Here is a 15805-nt window from a genome sequence, read left to right as displayed (position 1 = left end):
CCCATGAGGGTGGTGAAAGCCTGGCACAGGTTGCCCAGGGAGGTGGTGGAAGCCTCATCCCTGGAGGTTTTGAAGGCCAGGCTGGATGTGGCTGTGAGCAACCTGCTGTGGTGTGAGGTATCCCTGCCCATGGCAGGGGAGTTGGAACGGAATGATCCTTCAGGTCCCTTCCAGCCCTGACAATTAGGGTTGATTAAGTTTGTGAAGCTAAATTATCTGCTGGAGGGAGCACATGAGAGGTCCCTCCAGCCCTCTGGGCTTTGAAATCCATTCATTCAGTCATTCAGCTTCACATGTCACCTCCAGACTAGCTGACATGCTGCACTGGAAATGCACACAGGGTACAAGTTTCACTGCAAAGCAGCTGCGGAGGAGAAGCTGCACCACTCGACCCAGCAGCAGCACTTCAGGCAGGGAGCACTGCACGCAGCCAAGTACAGGAGTGAGCTCCACGTTCTCATTGAGTTTGGAGAGGACTTCCAAGTCCAGCTGCTAACCCAGCACTGCCAAGTCCACCACTAAACCAACCTCCCCCAGCACCACATCTCCCCAGCTTCTCAATCCCTCCAGAACTCAACCACTTCGCTGGGCAGCCCAAAACCTGCTGATCCCTCCGTCCACAGCGGTTGGAACAGGGGAAACTCTAAAACCTGAGACTAAAATGAGCCGAGGAAAGGGGGAGAAAAAACCCCACTAAGAAACTGAAGAGGAAAAAGCCATCTGTGCTGGCTGGATGCTCTTCCTTTCTGCTTGAGCTGCCGGGAAAACAATAGAAAAGGATCTACTCACAGCAGAGACATGGTGCTTCTGCGGCGGCTTTCCCTCCTCCTCCGACATTCCTGTGCCTCCAGCCCTCCGCCTTGCCCTAGATAAACTCCTGCCGCCTCCATCCAGCCATGGCCCAGCCGCTGGAAACCGGAGCTCCGGGCAACTATTTAAGGGTGCTCCCAAACCCCGCCTCTGCGCTGGCCGGGAACCCACCGCCCGCAGCTCCTGCTCCAGAGCCCACCGCCCGCAGCTCCTGCCCCGGCACCCACCGCCCGCAGCCCCTGCCCCGGCGCCCACCGCCCGCAGCCCCTGCCCCGGCACCCACCGCCCGCAGCTCCTGCTCCGGCGCCCACCGCCCGCAGCTCCTGCTCCAGAGCCCACCGCCCGCAGCTCCTGCCCCGGCGCCCACCGCCCGCAGCTCCTGCCCCGGCACCCACCGCCCGCAGCCCCTGCCCCGGCGCCCACCGCCCGCAGCCCCTGCCCCGGCACCCACCGCCCGCAGCTCCTGCTCCGGCGCCCACCGCCCGCAGCTCCTGCTCCAGAGCCCACCGCCCGCAGCTCCTGCCCCGGCGCCCACCGCCCGCAGCTCCTGCTCCAGAGCCCACCGCCCGCAGCTCCTGCCCCGGCGCCCACCGCCCGCAGCTCCTGCTCCAGAGCCCACCGCCCGCAGCTCCTGCTCCAGAGCCCACCGCCCGCAGCTCCTGCCGCGGCACCCACCGCCCGCAGCTCCTGCCCCGGCGCCCACCGCCCGCAGCTCCTGCCCCGGCGCCCACCGCCCGCAGCTCCTGCCCCGGCGCCCACCGCCCGCAGCTCCTGCCCCGGCGCCCACCGCCCGCAGCTCCTGCCCCAGCGCCTACCGCCCGCAGCTCCTGCCCCGGCGCCCACCGCCCGCAGCTCCTGCCCCGGCGCCCACCGCCCGCAGCTCCTGCCCCGGCGCCCACCGCCCGCAGCCCCTGCCCCGGCTCCCCGCGCCCCCGCCGCCGGTCCCACCACCGCTCCCCGGCCCTCCTCGCCCCTCCGAGCCTCGGGAGAAGGAGGGAAGGTGCTGCGCGGAGGAAGGGAGCTTTGGTTTTAAATCCAAACAAGCCGCTTTTAGGAACGCTGCCTGGAATTCTGCTGCCTGAGCCCTTGAGCCGGTCGGGAGTAAATTAATAGCATCAGCTAGTGGGGCTGGTAGGAGGTTTGCAAGACAGAGAGCATGACTAACGGGGAACATGTGGAAAACACATTTTGGCCAAAGCTCCCTGGCTGCTGGGGGAAAAAAAGTATAAATAATAAGGAAGCAAAAAAGCAAGAGAGGCAAAGCTCACTAGTGAGGAAGAGCACTCTGGAGCTCCTGCCCTGCTGCAAGCCCGGGACAGGCTGCTTCTGCAGGACGTGGGGAACATCTCTCCAGCCTGGTGGATGGGAGCAGAGGGCAGGTGAAGGATGGGGAAGGGGTTTGGAGCACACAGAGAAAGTTTTTGGCTTCTTTGTAGGCGGCCTTAGTGGTGGATGAAAAGCTGGAGAGGAGCCAGCACGGGGCCAGCCTGCCTGAGCCCCAGCAGAGCGGGCAGCAGGGGCAGGGAGGGGGTTCTACCCCTCTGATCCTCTCTGCTGAGACCTCACCTGCAATGCTGGGGCCAGCTCTGGAGTCCTCAGGAGAGACACAGACCTGTTGGAGCAGGGCCAGAGGAGGCCACAGCAATGATAGGAAGAATGGAAACCCTCTGCTGTGAGGCCAGGCTGAGAGAGTTGGGGTTGTTCAGCCTGGAGAAGAGAAGGCTTCAGGGAGACCTCCTGGTGGCCTTCCAGTGCTTAAAGGAGGCTGGAGACAGACTTTTTAGCAGGGTCTGTTGTGACAGGACAAGGGCTGATGGTTTGGAATAAAAGAGGGAGATTCAGACTGGAGATGCCCAGGGAGGCAGTGTGGTGGTCACCCCGTGGTGACCTCCATCAGGGCCACCACATGGTCCATGGATGCATCCCCCTAAGTGGGGATCCAGAGCATGTCACACCATCATGTCCTGTGAGATCCATCAAGCCCTGTGAGATCTAGCAGACCTGAGGGATAGCCACCAGGACCTCATTCCCATCAGAGAGCTGTGGTGCAATTCCCACCCACTGCAGGCAGTGCAGGATGGAGCTGCAGGGAAGGATTCTTAGTTACTTAAAAATAACTGGATGAGAACAACTCCCAGGCTCTGCAGGACCACAGGCAACAACTCAGAGATAAAAGGCAGCTCAGCATGGTCCCTGTCCCATGGGTCACACAGCCCTTCCAGATGCTTTGCTTTCCAACCCTGAGGGTTATTTATACACCCAGCAATCTTGCCTGCTGCAGGGGCTTGGGGGACATCATCTGCTCCTGCTCCAGCCTCCTGCCCAGCAGGTCTGGCCATCACACTGTCAGAGACTGAGTGGTTCCATCACCAAACAGAATCTCAGAGTGGTAGAATTTGGAAGGAACCTCTGGACATCATCTAGCCCAAGCCCCCTGCTAAAGGGGGGACACCCACAGCAGGCTCACAGAATTTCAGGGGCTGGAAGGGACCTCAAAAGCTCATCCAGACCAACCCCCTGCCAGAGCAGATCACACAGGAGCTCATCCAGGCAGGTCTTGTCTAGTGGTGAGACACTGCAATGGGTTGCCTGGAGAGGCTGTGGACTCCTCATCCCTGGAAGACCAAGCTGGATGAGGCTGTGAGCAACCTGTTCAAGTGGAGGTGTCCCTGGCTGTGGCAGTGGGGTTGGAACTCAATGATCCCTTAGGTCCCTTCCAACCCAAACCATTCTATGGTTCTATGAGGTTTCCCCTTGTGTCTGTTCCTGCTCCAAAGCAAGCATCTGCCTCAATAGCAGAGGGCAGATGGACCAATTATTCCCTCCTCTATTTGCTTCCCTTTCCTGAAGTAGCTGGAGAAGCAACAGGAATGAAAGGCCAGCTCCAGTCACACCCATTGGGGTCATGCTGGCTGTGAGTGATTCCCAACCTCTGTCCTGCAAGCTCATCACAGCTCTCCAAGCTCTCATAACAGGAAGCAATAAACTTTCCAGCCAGTGTTGCCAGGCCTAGGCAGCCCTGTGAAGCCAAGCCAGGCCTGACTTGCTGTAGTCCTTCCTGAACTTGTACAACAGACTGAGGGGGGAAGAAAAACAACCACCCCCACACCACCACACTCCAGTAAAAAATCAAAGGCAACCCAGCCCCTGGTGACAAAGGTCCTGCCAAAGTTCATGGCATACCATCTCCTGCTCCTGCCTCCATGGCTGCTCCTGCCTCTGCAGTTCACTGAGCAGCAGTGGGCAGGGGGAGAGGAGAGAGGTCAGGGGACATGGGAAAGAGGAGAGAGCACTGGAAAAAAGAAGCCCAGCAGCCACATGGCTTGGCTGCTCCTGCAAGGTGTGGAGCACCTTTTTCCTCTTCCCCCCTCACACCTGGGGGTGGGCAGAGATGCTGTGTTGGGAGGAAAGTCCTTCCCAAAGCCCCAGGAAAAGGGGGCAGGAGTGAGGAGAGCAGGAACAGAGGGTGGAGGTTCTGGGCTCCATTGAAGAGCTGCTGGGTGAGGTCCCTGGCTCACCCTGGAACATTTCCCACTGCTTGTCAGCTGCCTGAGAGCCATGCTCCCAGTGTCACTGGAGGGACAGGGAAGAGGGTGGGAGCAACCAACCTCCCTGTGGAGGCACAAACATCTTAGGCACAGCTTGAGGGCAAACACAACCACCCCTGAAAACAAAGGTGGAGTGGTTGTGCCTGCTGTGGATCCACACAAGCAAAGCAGGATGTGCTCAGCACCCCCTCCAGCTTCCCTCACCACAGCACTCCTGCAGCCCCCTTCAGATGCACAATGGGTTTGGGTTGCCTGTGGAAGATGCTTTGCAACCAGCCAGGCAGGCTGCTGGCTCTGGGAGTCTGACTCCTGAGGGTTTGCAGCAGCAGCAGCTCCTGCCTCACCTGTCAGGCATGGGAACAGCCACCACAAGAGGCAGGCCAGCATCCACTCCCCTGGCCAGGATGGGGGTGTTCCACCAGCCCCATGACACAGAGCAATCCTCAGCATGGATTTTCCCACCAGGATTCAAACCAGGTTTCTATGGCTTGGAGAAGCCCAGGGAGACCTTGCTGCTGCTTTTGGCTCTGGCTGAAGGGCATTTTGCCCCTTGCAGAGGACACTGTGACCCACCATGAACCATAACCCCATCTGCCAAGGTGAAGACACAGCCCTACAGGTTCAACCTTGGCTCGGGGCTGACATCCCCTTGCCCAAACCACACTGGTGTGGGGATTGGATGGAGGTTTCTTTCACTCCTGAGTACAGAAGCCCAGCATGAAAACAGGTCCAAAGTTATCTTCACTTCTTCACCACCCCAAAGATACCTGCAGTGTGCCAACCAAAGAGCAGGTTAGAGGAACCATGTCTAGGCTCTAACAAGCACAGGAGCTTGTACTTAGCAAGTGCCCCCCAGGTTAGTTCAGGAACAGGACCCACAGGATCCAGGCTGGGTGTCTGAACCCAGCCCATGCTCTGTGTGGTTCTCACAGTGCTCCCTCCTACATCCTTGGCCATACATTGTGACCTCTGAGCGGCTGCCCTGCCCTGCCCTGCCCTTGCAGGGGATTTGGAAGAGCTGCAGCACTTCTGAACAGATTTAAGGTCCTTTAGCATTGGTGTGGCAGCTGCTCAGGGTGCTGAGTCCCACTTTGCTCTGCCAGGAGCACAATGCTCTTCTCCCAAAGCCCTCATCCACCACATCAAAGCTGGGGAGGGGTCTGGAGCACAGCCCTGGGAGGAGAGGCTGAGGGAGCTGGGGTTGCTTAGCCTGCAGAAGAGGAGGCTCAGGGGAGACCTTCTGACTGTCTGCAACTCCCTGAAGGGAGGTTGGAGCCAGGTGGGGGTTGGTCTCTTCTCCCAGGCACCCAGCACCAGAACAAGAGGACACAATCTCAAGCTGTGCCAGGGGAGGTTTAGGCTGGATGTTAGGAAGAAGTTCTTCATAGAAAGAGAGCTTGGCCATTGGAATGTGCTGCCCAGGGAGGTGGTGGAGTCACCATCACTGGAGGTGTTTAGGAAGAGCCTGGATGAGGCACTTGGTGCCATGGTTTAGTTGACTAGATGGTGCTGGGGGAGAGGTTGGGCTTGGTGATCTCAAAGGTCTTTTGCATCCTGGTGAATTCTATTCTAATTCTATCAGCAAGTGGCCTGCTTGCAGGAGCTGGAGTGAAGCTCGGGAGCAGGGCTCGTAAGGTGAGACAGAAACCTTACCCAAACTGGGACATCTAAGACACCAAACCACTCTGCAGATCCCAGCACTCATCGCTGGAGCATCTATTCCCCAATCTCTTGGCTCTGGAGGAGCCTCTAACTCTCCAGAGCAGTAACAGTGAGGTCCCTCCATGCCCCAAGTGTGGTGCAACCAGGGGAAAGAGCCGAGAGCAAACCCTCCCCTCCACCTTACACACCCATCCCTGCTCCATGCCCAGATAAACTCGAGGCTGCAGACCTTCCACCTCAGATCACCACCACGTCCTCCTGAGCTCAGCCCTGGCTGCCTGGTCACCAGAGCCCCCTCCCTGTAAAAGACCAGCTGGACAAGGGGCTCGAAGCCCAGAAACACCAAGAGGAAAATCCCAGCCCCCTGGATGGGACTTCAGGGTCCAGTTTTTCCATCACTGATAAGACCTAAACAGAGCTGAGGGGGAAGAAAGAGCCTCAGAGGTGGGAGATGAGGAACCAAAGGGGTGGTTGGACGTGCTCCTGCCAACTGTTCTTAGATAGCAGCCACAAAAGCAGATCCAGGGAGAAAGGAAATGTTATCACCACGAGAGCTTTCCTATCCTTCTGGCCGGCTTCCCGGCATGGCTGAGGCAGGTTTCTGCTCTGCTCACCCAGATTTATCACGGCACCAGCATCACTAGCAGATAATTAAATCCCCATCGAGCTAATTGCACAGAGAGATAACGATCAGGTCGGGTTTAGACGCAGGAAAGAGGAAGATGAGAGAGGAATGCCCCGGGGGAGAGCCCGGCGCGGGGCGAGCGGTAGCCTACCTTGCCCGGCAGCCCTGGGGCCAGGAGCATCGGTGCGGACTGGTTGGTCTGGTCTGGAGGCAAGCCTGGGGCTGGAAAGGGCTGGGAGCCTTCCTGGATGTATTTACATAGGTGTGCCTCCGCCTGCTGACGCCGCAGAGGTCAGCAGCTCACACCTCACATCTGGGCGCCGCTGGCTGCCCCGCGCCAAGAAAGGTGACCGCGTTTGTCCCCAGAGCTCACAGCAGTGCAGGGCTGGTGGATCAGTGCCTCTCCTCCCCTCCAGAGGTAGAGGGTGGGCTGCAGAAGGCTGGCACCCAGGTGGGACCGGAGCCAGTGTCATCTGGCCCCAGGCCATGCTGATGCTCGAAGCAAAGGTAGTCTCTGAGACCTGCAGTGCTCCAAGTCCAAGCCCATGGGCCCCCAGCAGCTTCTTCTCCACCACACTGGCCATGAGCACATGCCTGCCTGCCTGCTGAGCTGGGCACCAGGCTTTCCAAATCTACCCCAGCACCACCAAACCCTACACAAGCACCACTGAACCTTGCACCAGCACCACCAAACCAACTGCACACCTCCTGCACCAAACCCTGCACAGCCTCCACTGAACCCTACCCCAGCACCACCAAACCCTGCACAGCCTCCACTGAACCTTGCACCAGCACCACCAAACCCTGCACAAGCACCACTGAACCTTGCACCAGCACCACCAAACCCTGCACAGCCTCCACTGAACCTTGCACCAGCACCACCAAACCCTGCACAAGCACCACTGAACCTTGCACCAGCACCACCAAACCCTGCACAAGCACCACTGAACCTTGCACCAGCACCACCAAACCCTGTACAGCCTCCACTGAACCTTGCCCCAGCACCACCAAACCAACTGCACACCTCCTGCACCAAACCCTGTACAGCCTCCACTGAACCCTACCCCAGCACCACCAAACCCTGCACAGCCTCCACTGAACGTTGTCCCAGCACCACCAAACCAACTGCACACCTCCTGCACCAAACCCTGCACAGCCTCCACTGAACCCTACCCCAGCACCACCAAACCCTGCACAGCCTCCACTGAACGTTGTCCCAGCACCACCAAACCAACTGCACACCTCCTGCACCAACCCTCCTCTGAACCCTACCCTGGCATGGACAAGCCCTGCATCCCCACAGCCCAGCTGCACAGCCCAGCTGCACAGCCCCTCCATCCAAACCCCCATCCCCCCCAGCCCATGCTGTCCTGAATCTGGGACCATGGGGCTGAGCATCTGCCATAGTCTCATCCTGCCCCTGCACAGGGCTGAGGCAGACAATCCCTCAGCCTTCCTGCCTGACCTCTCCTACCAAAGGATGGACCCAGCTGGTCCCTGCTACCCAGCTGCCTTCACCCCACTTGGTGCCAGGTGGGAAGGAGGCAGGAGGCCTTGGCTGCAGCCAGGTGCTCTCAGAGGAGTGTCCCATGATGCCAGCACCTTCCTTGCTGCAGCAAGGCTGTATCAAGAAGAGTGTAGCCAGCAGGGTCAAGGGAGGTTCTCCTTCCCCTCTGCCCTGGTGAAGCTTCATCTAGAGGACTGGGTTCAGCTCTGGGCTCCCCAGTTCTGCTTGAAAGGGTACAGCAAAGAGCCACAAAGACATTTAGGGGACTGGAACATCTCTCTTATGGAGAAAGGCTGAGGGACTTGGGGCTTTTTAGCCTAAAGAAGAGCAGACTGAGGTGGGGGGCTCCTCTCAGTGCTGATCAGCACTTACAGGTTGGGTGTCAGGAGGATGGGGCCAGGCTTTTTTTCAGTGGTGCCCAGTGCCAGGACAAGAGGCAATGGGCACAAACAAAACTAAACATAAGAAGGAACTTCTTCACTTTGAGGGCAGTGGAGCCCTGGAGCAGGCTGCCCAGGTAGGTGGTGGAGTCTCCACCTCTGGAGTCACTCAGAACTTGCCTGGATGCTATCCTGTGCAACCTAGAATCACAGAGTTGTTAGGGTTGGAAGGGACCTCAAGGACCATCTAATTCCAGCCCCCCTGCCATGGCCCCTGCTGTAGGTGAACCTGCTCTGGCAGGGGGGGTTGGACTTGACAATCTCCAGAGGTCCCTTCCAATCCCTGTCATTCAGAGGTGGTGTAATTGCCCTCCTGGACACAGAGCTGGTGGTGTGACCCTCCCCACAGGAGAGCCTCAACCCTTCACGAGCACACAGGGCTGAGCAGGTCCCAAGGAGGGGGCTTGAGAAGCCAGCAGCCAGTTGTGCCTCCAAATGAGTGCACATGCTGCTTTGCAACAGGTTGGTCCAGGGAATGAGCAGCAATAAAAAGCTGGAGAGAAGAAAGGGAAATATTGAATGCAGCTGTGAAAACAGAGATGAAACCCCTCTGAGCCTGCAGCCTCCCTTGGCCAAGGCAGCAACCTGCCAGCAGCAATTCCTCTTCCCACGTCCAGCCAGCAGACATTTTTTCATGAATGAGCACGTTGAAGAGGAAGGGGAAGGGTGGGGAGATGCAGCAGGAGGAGGTGGCCAGCCCTTCCATGCCTTTTACACAGGGGAACCTCTGAAGTTCACGGAGGGGTAGGGCCGTGGGGCTGAGCCAGCCATGCTCCAGTGCCTGAGGCTGAGCCACGACCTCAGGCAGGCAGCTGGAGGAGGCTTCTCTCTTCTCTTACACAACAGGCTGGGCCTGGAGGTAGAGATCTGCCCGAGACAGCTGCAGCCACATGGGTGCACGTCGTGCTAGCAGAGTGAGGCTGGAGTGCATGCTGCTCTGCTCACACCAAGCCCCCCACACCCACTGGTGTGTGGTGGGCTCCTGCTGCCAGGGCAGTGCCCCCTGGCATCCCTGGGACTTGCACAGAGGGCTGGACACCCCCAGACCGGGGCTGTTTCTCAAGCAGGGATGCATGAAGCTGCCCTGTGAGGCTGGGGGTTGGACACAGAGGATGCTGCAGTCCCACTTTAATCCACAGTGATACCAAAACTCCTCCAGGACAGGCAGCCAGCCCCTTCCTCACCCCCCAGGCTTGTGCTCACGTTTCTGTCCTCCACGAGCCCCCAGCAGCTCAGGGCTGGCTCAGCCTTCTCTGCTGAGTTTGAAGGGGATGGACACCACCATGCAAAGAAAACAAACCCTGATCCTCCTTCATCTTGTGGCAAGGAGCCCTTAGGAATGCCAAGGCAGGGGCTCAGACCTGTGCTCTTGGCTCTAATGGGCACCCAGCCCACCACATTTCGGCATTCCAGGAGACACCTTGGAAAATGTCTGCAGTCAGTAGCTGCAGTTAGTCCTGGCCATTACCAGAAGCTGGGGAAAGAAGATGAGGTTGTGGGAAGCTCTCCTTGAAAAGTCACTCTTTCCATCTCTGGTTCTTCCCCTCCCTTCCTTTCCAAGTCACCCTCCCTGCAGAAATAAATCAGCAACCACAGCACCATCTGTGTGGCTGAGAAGGATCAAGAAGGGAGCAACTGAAGGGGTGGAACCCAAACCTTCAGCTCCTCTTCTGCAGCACTGTCAGCTGGGTTGCTGTGCACACAGATGGAGAAGGTAAAGCCCTGTGGGCTGTGTGTGCAGCCACGAGGAACTGGAGCCAGAGGGGCAGAGTCCCACAGGTGGTACCTGGTGCACTGAGCCATGATAAACACTGAGCCTGTGAGCTGCCTTGCATCAGCTGAAAGATCTTCATCCACTCTGAGCTTTTTTCCCCCTGGCTACTTTTTGGGTCCCTGCTGACTTCAAAGCCCAGAAGCCTTCACCTCAACTCCCTGGAGCCAGTCTCAGTGCTGCTTGGCCAACTCTCTGCTGTCTCTAGGGTGACACCAGACAGAACTGAGCAGAGCACTCCTCTCTCTTCCACCCCTGGAGATATTCAAGGTCAATCTTGATGGGGCCCTGAGTAGCCTGATCTAGCTGGAGATATCCCTGCCCAGTGCAGGGGAGTTGGACAAGAGGACCTTCAAGGGTCCCTTCCAACCCAGTGCCTTCTGTGGTTCTAAGATTCCCACCTGTCCCAAAGGCCACAGCACCAGGGAGATGTGGATTTGCCTTCTGTCTAGCAGCTGGATGAAGCCTTGAGCAGCCTGGTCAAGAGGAAGGTGTCCCTGCCCAGGCAGGGAGGTTGGAACTGGATGGTCTTTAAGGTCCCTTCCAAGCCAACCCATTCTATGGCCTCCCCACCTGCAGAGCTGCAGATCCAGACCCAAAGAGCCCTTGCTCTGCTTGCTGCCCGTTCCAAAGCTCCTCACTCCATCCCTGTGTCAGAAATCCAGCTGACCCAAGTGGGCTTTCTCCTTTGGCTGGAGCTCTCCTTTTCTGCTCTTGATTTAATTGTCCAGTTGCAATGGCCAAGAATTCCCAAAACCTGGCAGAAAATGAAAGACTCTGGGCAGGAGCAGAACCCAGCCCTGCCTCGGAGAGCCCAGCCTGTGCTTCCTGCCAGCCATCCTCAGCCAGCCACTGACAGCAAAAAGAAAAGCCTTTGGGTCTTTCCAACCACTAAATCACCTTGTTGGGGAGCTACACCTAGTTCCACCTATTGAAATGACAGCAACAGGCCCCATGCCCCGGGAAGTGACCCCCCTGGTGTCGCCCAGGCTGCTGGAAGCGCTGCTGGCAGCCCAGCCTTGGCCACCACTGCTCGTTTCCAGGGCTGTTCGCTGGAGCTGGAGCCAAGGCAGAGGCTGAAGGGATTGCAGAGGGGATCACAGAGTCATAGAATCAATGAGGCTGGAAAAGACCTCAGAGATCATCAAGTCCAACCTCTCACCCAACACCTCATGACTAACTGAGCCATGGCTCCAAGTGCCACATCCAATCCCCTCTTGAACACCTCCAGGGATGGGGACTCCACCACCTCCCTGGGCAGCACATTCCAATGGCTAACAACTCTCTCTGGGAAGAACTTTCTCCTCACCTCCAGCCTAAACCTCCCCTGGCACAGCTTCAGACTGTGTCCTCTTGTCCTGGTGCTGGGTGCCTGGGAGAAGAGACCAACCCCCACCTGCCTACAACCTCCCTTCAGGGAGTTGGAGAGAGCAAGAAGGTCTCCCCTGAGCTTCCTCTTCTCCAGGCTAAGCAACCCCAGCTCCCTCAGCCTCTCCTCCCAGGGCTGTGCTCCAGACCCCTCCCCAGCTTTGTTGCCCTTCTCTGGACACCTTCCAGCATCTCAACATCTTTCCTAACCTGAGGAGCCCAGCACTGGACACAGGACTCAAGGTGTGGCCTGAGCAGTGCTGAGCACAGGGCAGAATGACCTCCCTGCTCCTGCTGGCAGGGTTGGGCTTTTAAAGAATAAAATAGAAATAGGATAGGATAGGGTAGGATAGGATAGGATAGGATAGGATAGATCAGATTGGAAGAGACCTTTGAGATCATCAAGTCCAACCTCTCACCCAGCACCATCTAATCAACTCAACCATGGCACCAAGTGCCTCATCCAGGCTCTTCCTAAACACCTCCAGGGATGCTGCCTCCACCACCTCCCTGGGCAGCACATTCCAACCCAACCCAACCCATTCTATGACTCTGTGACATTTGGCCTCTCTGCTGTGTGCTGGAAGGGGATGGATGGAGCCTGCATCCCTGGGCAGCTCTGTTTTTGAACTGCAATTACTGGCAAGGAAGAGGCAAATCCTGCATTCCTCAGGGAAGGAATCTGGATGATGTCACCTCCTGCCTGGTGGCAGCAGCATTCCTGCCTTCCTCAGCTCCCTCTGGGCAGCCCCTGCCTTTGCTGCAAATATTTGGCTTGGCTTGATTTGTGGGAGCTTCCCATCAGAAGGAAGAGCAGCAGGATGGACTCTCCTACTGTAAGGCTTAGTCCCTGCACCAGCACATCACCAGGGGCCACAGGTTAATGGAGGTTCACCCCCCCAGCCAAACCTTTACTGCTAGTAGCAGAAGTGTGTGTGTGTGTGGGGGGGTTGTTATTTTTTCCCATCTGTGGTGCAGTGAAGACTGAGAGCCATCAGAAACCTCCTAAAATAGAAGGTTTCCTGCTCCACTGAAGCAGTTTCAACCAAACTTGCTCAGTTTTCTAGCATGTGTCTCCTGTTTGGAAGCTTGTGGCTGTGCCACTAACGGGGCAGCTTTCCCTCCCTCCCTTTCTAGGAGGCAACACCTAGGAGGCTACACCTAGTATCTAAAGAAGGGTCCAAAGCATGTCCAAAGAAGGGCAGCAAAGCTGGTGAAGGGCTCAGAGCCTTGAGAGAAGCATCTGAGGCAGCACACACAGCATCTGAGGCTCCCCACAACTCCTGAAAGGAGGTTTGGAGCCAGCTGGGGGTTGGTCTCCTCTCCCAAGCAACAAGGGAGAGGATGAGAGGAGATGGCCTCAGGTTGCCCCAGGAGAACAACATCAGGAAAAATGACTTCCCCAGGCTGCCCTGCAGTGGAGACCTCATCACTGGAGGGGTTCAAAGGCAGTGCTGAGGGCCATGCTTTAGTGGTGACCTCTGGACCTGATGAGCTCACAGAATCCTTTTGGTGGGAAGAGAGGTTGGATTGCAGCAGGAGGGTTAAAGCAAGTCAGGATCTTTCCTAATCAATTCTCATGGAGTAAATCAACCTTCTGCCTGCAAGGAGACTCCCAGGAGCTGGTTCTAGGAAAAAGGTTGCAGGGGTATAGAGCAACTGTGGGGGGATGTGGAGCCAGGAGCATGTGCAGTGCAGGGCATGCTCCTCAAACGGAAAAGGTCTTCCTTGGTCTCCTCCAAGACTGGCTTTAAGTACTTGGATGGGATTTAGTTGCCTCAACTGGGGTCCTCAACCCTCCCTGGAGCTAACCTCAACATCTGCCCAACCTCTGAGGGCTGTTTGGGACACAGCTCAGTCTCCAGCTCCTCTTTCACTGAGGTCAGAAGCATGCCTTGCCCAAGCTACAGCCCCCTCCTGCAACACTTTTCTTCCTACTTCACAGTTTTAACTGCCCTTAAAAATATCACAGAGTCACAGAAAGGTTTGGGGTGGAAGGGACCTTAAAGATCATCTAGATCCAACCCCCCTGCCATGGGCAGGGACACCTCCCACTGCACCCCACTGTTCATCCACCACTTCTCAGCACCCATGATGCTGGAGGAGGGAAGATCTCAGGCTCACAGGGTGTCAGGGGTGGAAGGGACCCAAAGAGATCATCAAGTCCAACCCCCCTGCCAGAGCAGGACCATACAATCCAGCTCAGGTCACACAGGAACACATCCAGACAGGGCTGGAAAGGCTCCAGAGAAGGAGACTCCACAACCTCTCTGGGCAGCCTGCTCCAGGGCTCTGTGATCCTTACACTAAAGAAGTTCCTCCTTGTGCTGAGCTGGAACCTCCTGTGCTGCAGCTTACATCCCTTGCTCCTTGTCCTCTCCCAGGGAGCAAGTGAGCAGAGCCTGTCCCCTCCCTCCTGACCCCCAGCCCTCAGAGATTGATAAACATTGATCCAATCCCCTCTCAGTCTTCTCTTCTCCAGACTGAACAGCCCCAGGTCCCTCAGCCTCTCCTCACCTCGTCCAAGTCCCTGATTTTGCTGAGGCAGGGTGCAGTAAAGGTGCAGTGAGAGGGGTGGGGGCTGGAAGCAAGCTGCTCTGTTATCTCCACTGCAAGGTATTGCCCTGTGCCTCAGCCTGTGGGGAGCTGGTTGGTTGATAACAAAAAGCACATGTAAGCAGCTGGCTTTGGAGGTTGCCCAAGCTGCTGCCTCCTGCATCTGCTGAACATCTTGTTCTGCCAGGACAGGGAGGCTGTGAGCACGGACCACAGCCCCAGGCCTCCTGCTCTGCCTCTCCTGGTGCCAACTATGTCCTTCACTGGCAGAGCAGCTAAAGCTGGCTGCATCCCCACTGTGCTGAGGGGTGAAATCACCTCTCCTGCCCCATGGGGAGTGCAGGCTGCAGCAGCAAGGCAGAGGGCCAAGGATTTCACAGAGCAGCCCAAGCCCCAGACTGGCCCTTTCCCCCAGCAGGGCTTGCTTGGGTTTAAGCTCCAGTGAAAAGAGGTTTCAATAAAGGTCTCAAACCACACAAACTGCAACCTGCCAACAGGAACAGCCTAAAATCACTCCCTGTAAACCCCTCAGGGGAGTTCACCCTCACCAGAACCAGGACAGCCTGCTGGAATGGCTCAAAAAGCATCCTGAGATGCCAGGAGGCTCCAGAGCCACAAGGAATAGAATTGTTGTGCAAGGAATAGAATTAACCAGGTTGGAAGAGTCCTTTGAGATCATCCAGTCCAACCTCTCACCCAGCACCACCTAATCAACTAAACCATGGCACCAAGCACCCCATCCAGTCCCTTCCTAAACACCTCCAGAGATGGTGACTCCACCACCTCCCTGGGCAGCACATTCCAATGGCCAATCTCTCTTGCTGGGAAGAACTTCTTCCTAACCTCCAGCCTAAACCTCCCCTGGCACAGCTTGAGACTGTGTCCTCTTGTTCTGGTGCTGGTTGCCTGGGAGAAGAGACCAAGATGCAGCAGGGAGGGAGATGTGTGATGCAAAAGCTGGCAAGAGAGCAGCTGCTTGGAGCAGAGCTTCCTCCTCCCAGCTCAAGATCTCCAGGTGAGCTCTGCTCATGGAGGGCTAAATAAATGATCTCCATGCCCAAAGCTGCCCTGGCCAGCATGTGAATCCTTAGGTGAGCAGTGCTTCCTGCAGAAAGCTGATGACTTCTCCCTGCTGCTCTTCTGACCTGGCTGCCCCCATCCCATCTCATCTCATTTCCCAGGGCATCCCCCTCTGCTGGAACTTTACACACAGCTGGTGTCCTGCAAACCAGCTCCAGAAGTGTTCCATGGACACCAAAACCTCCTGCACTTGCTACCAGAGCTCCCACAGAGTAGTTTTGGGTTGGAAGGGATCTTTAACAGTCATCTAGTCCAACCCCCCTGCAACAAGCAGGGACATCTTCAGCTAGAGCAGGCTGCTCAGGTGACCTCCAATGTCTCCAGGCATGGGGCCACCACTCCCTACCTGGGCAATCTGTTCCAGAGTTCCACAGCCTTCACAGTAAAGAGCTTCTTCCTGATGTTCCTGTGATCCCCAGACAGAGACAGCCTCAGCAG

The 15805-nt window shown here is 57.1% G+C and overlaps 1 protein-coding gene across 5 annotated transcripts in view; it reads right to left on the bottom strand.

Moving 5' to 3' along the window:
• GJC2 (gap junction protein gamma 2) overlaps positions 1 to 15805 on the bottom strand; it is a 33263-nt gene that overhangs the window by 11525 nt on the left and 5933 nt on the right. For 2 of the 5 annotated variants that reach the window (XM_068145849.1, XM_068145847.1), the window contains one exon: positions 15714 to 15773. The exons of 2 other annotated variants lie outside the window; for them this stretch is intronic. The gene's annotated coding sequence lies outside the window, so the exon portion shown is untranslated. Of the gene's footprint in view, positions 1 to 789; positions 971 to 15713; positions 15774 to 15805 lie in introns of those variants that run through there. One more of the 5 variants, XM_068145848.1, reaches the window with a different exon arrangement.

Source organism: Melanerpes formicivorus, unplaced genomic scaffold (assembly GCF_026170545.1).
Source record: "Melanerpes formicivorus ecotype bairdi unplaced genomic scaffold, bMelFor1.0.p_v2 SCAF_13, whole genome shotgun sequence".
Taxonomy (NCBI): domain Eukaryota; kingdom Metazoa; phylum Chordata; class Aves; order Piciformes; family Picidae; genus Melanerpes; species Melanerpes formicivorus.
This window is presented reverse-complemented; position numbering and strand designations above follow the sequence as displayed.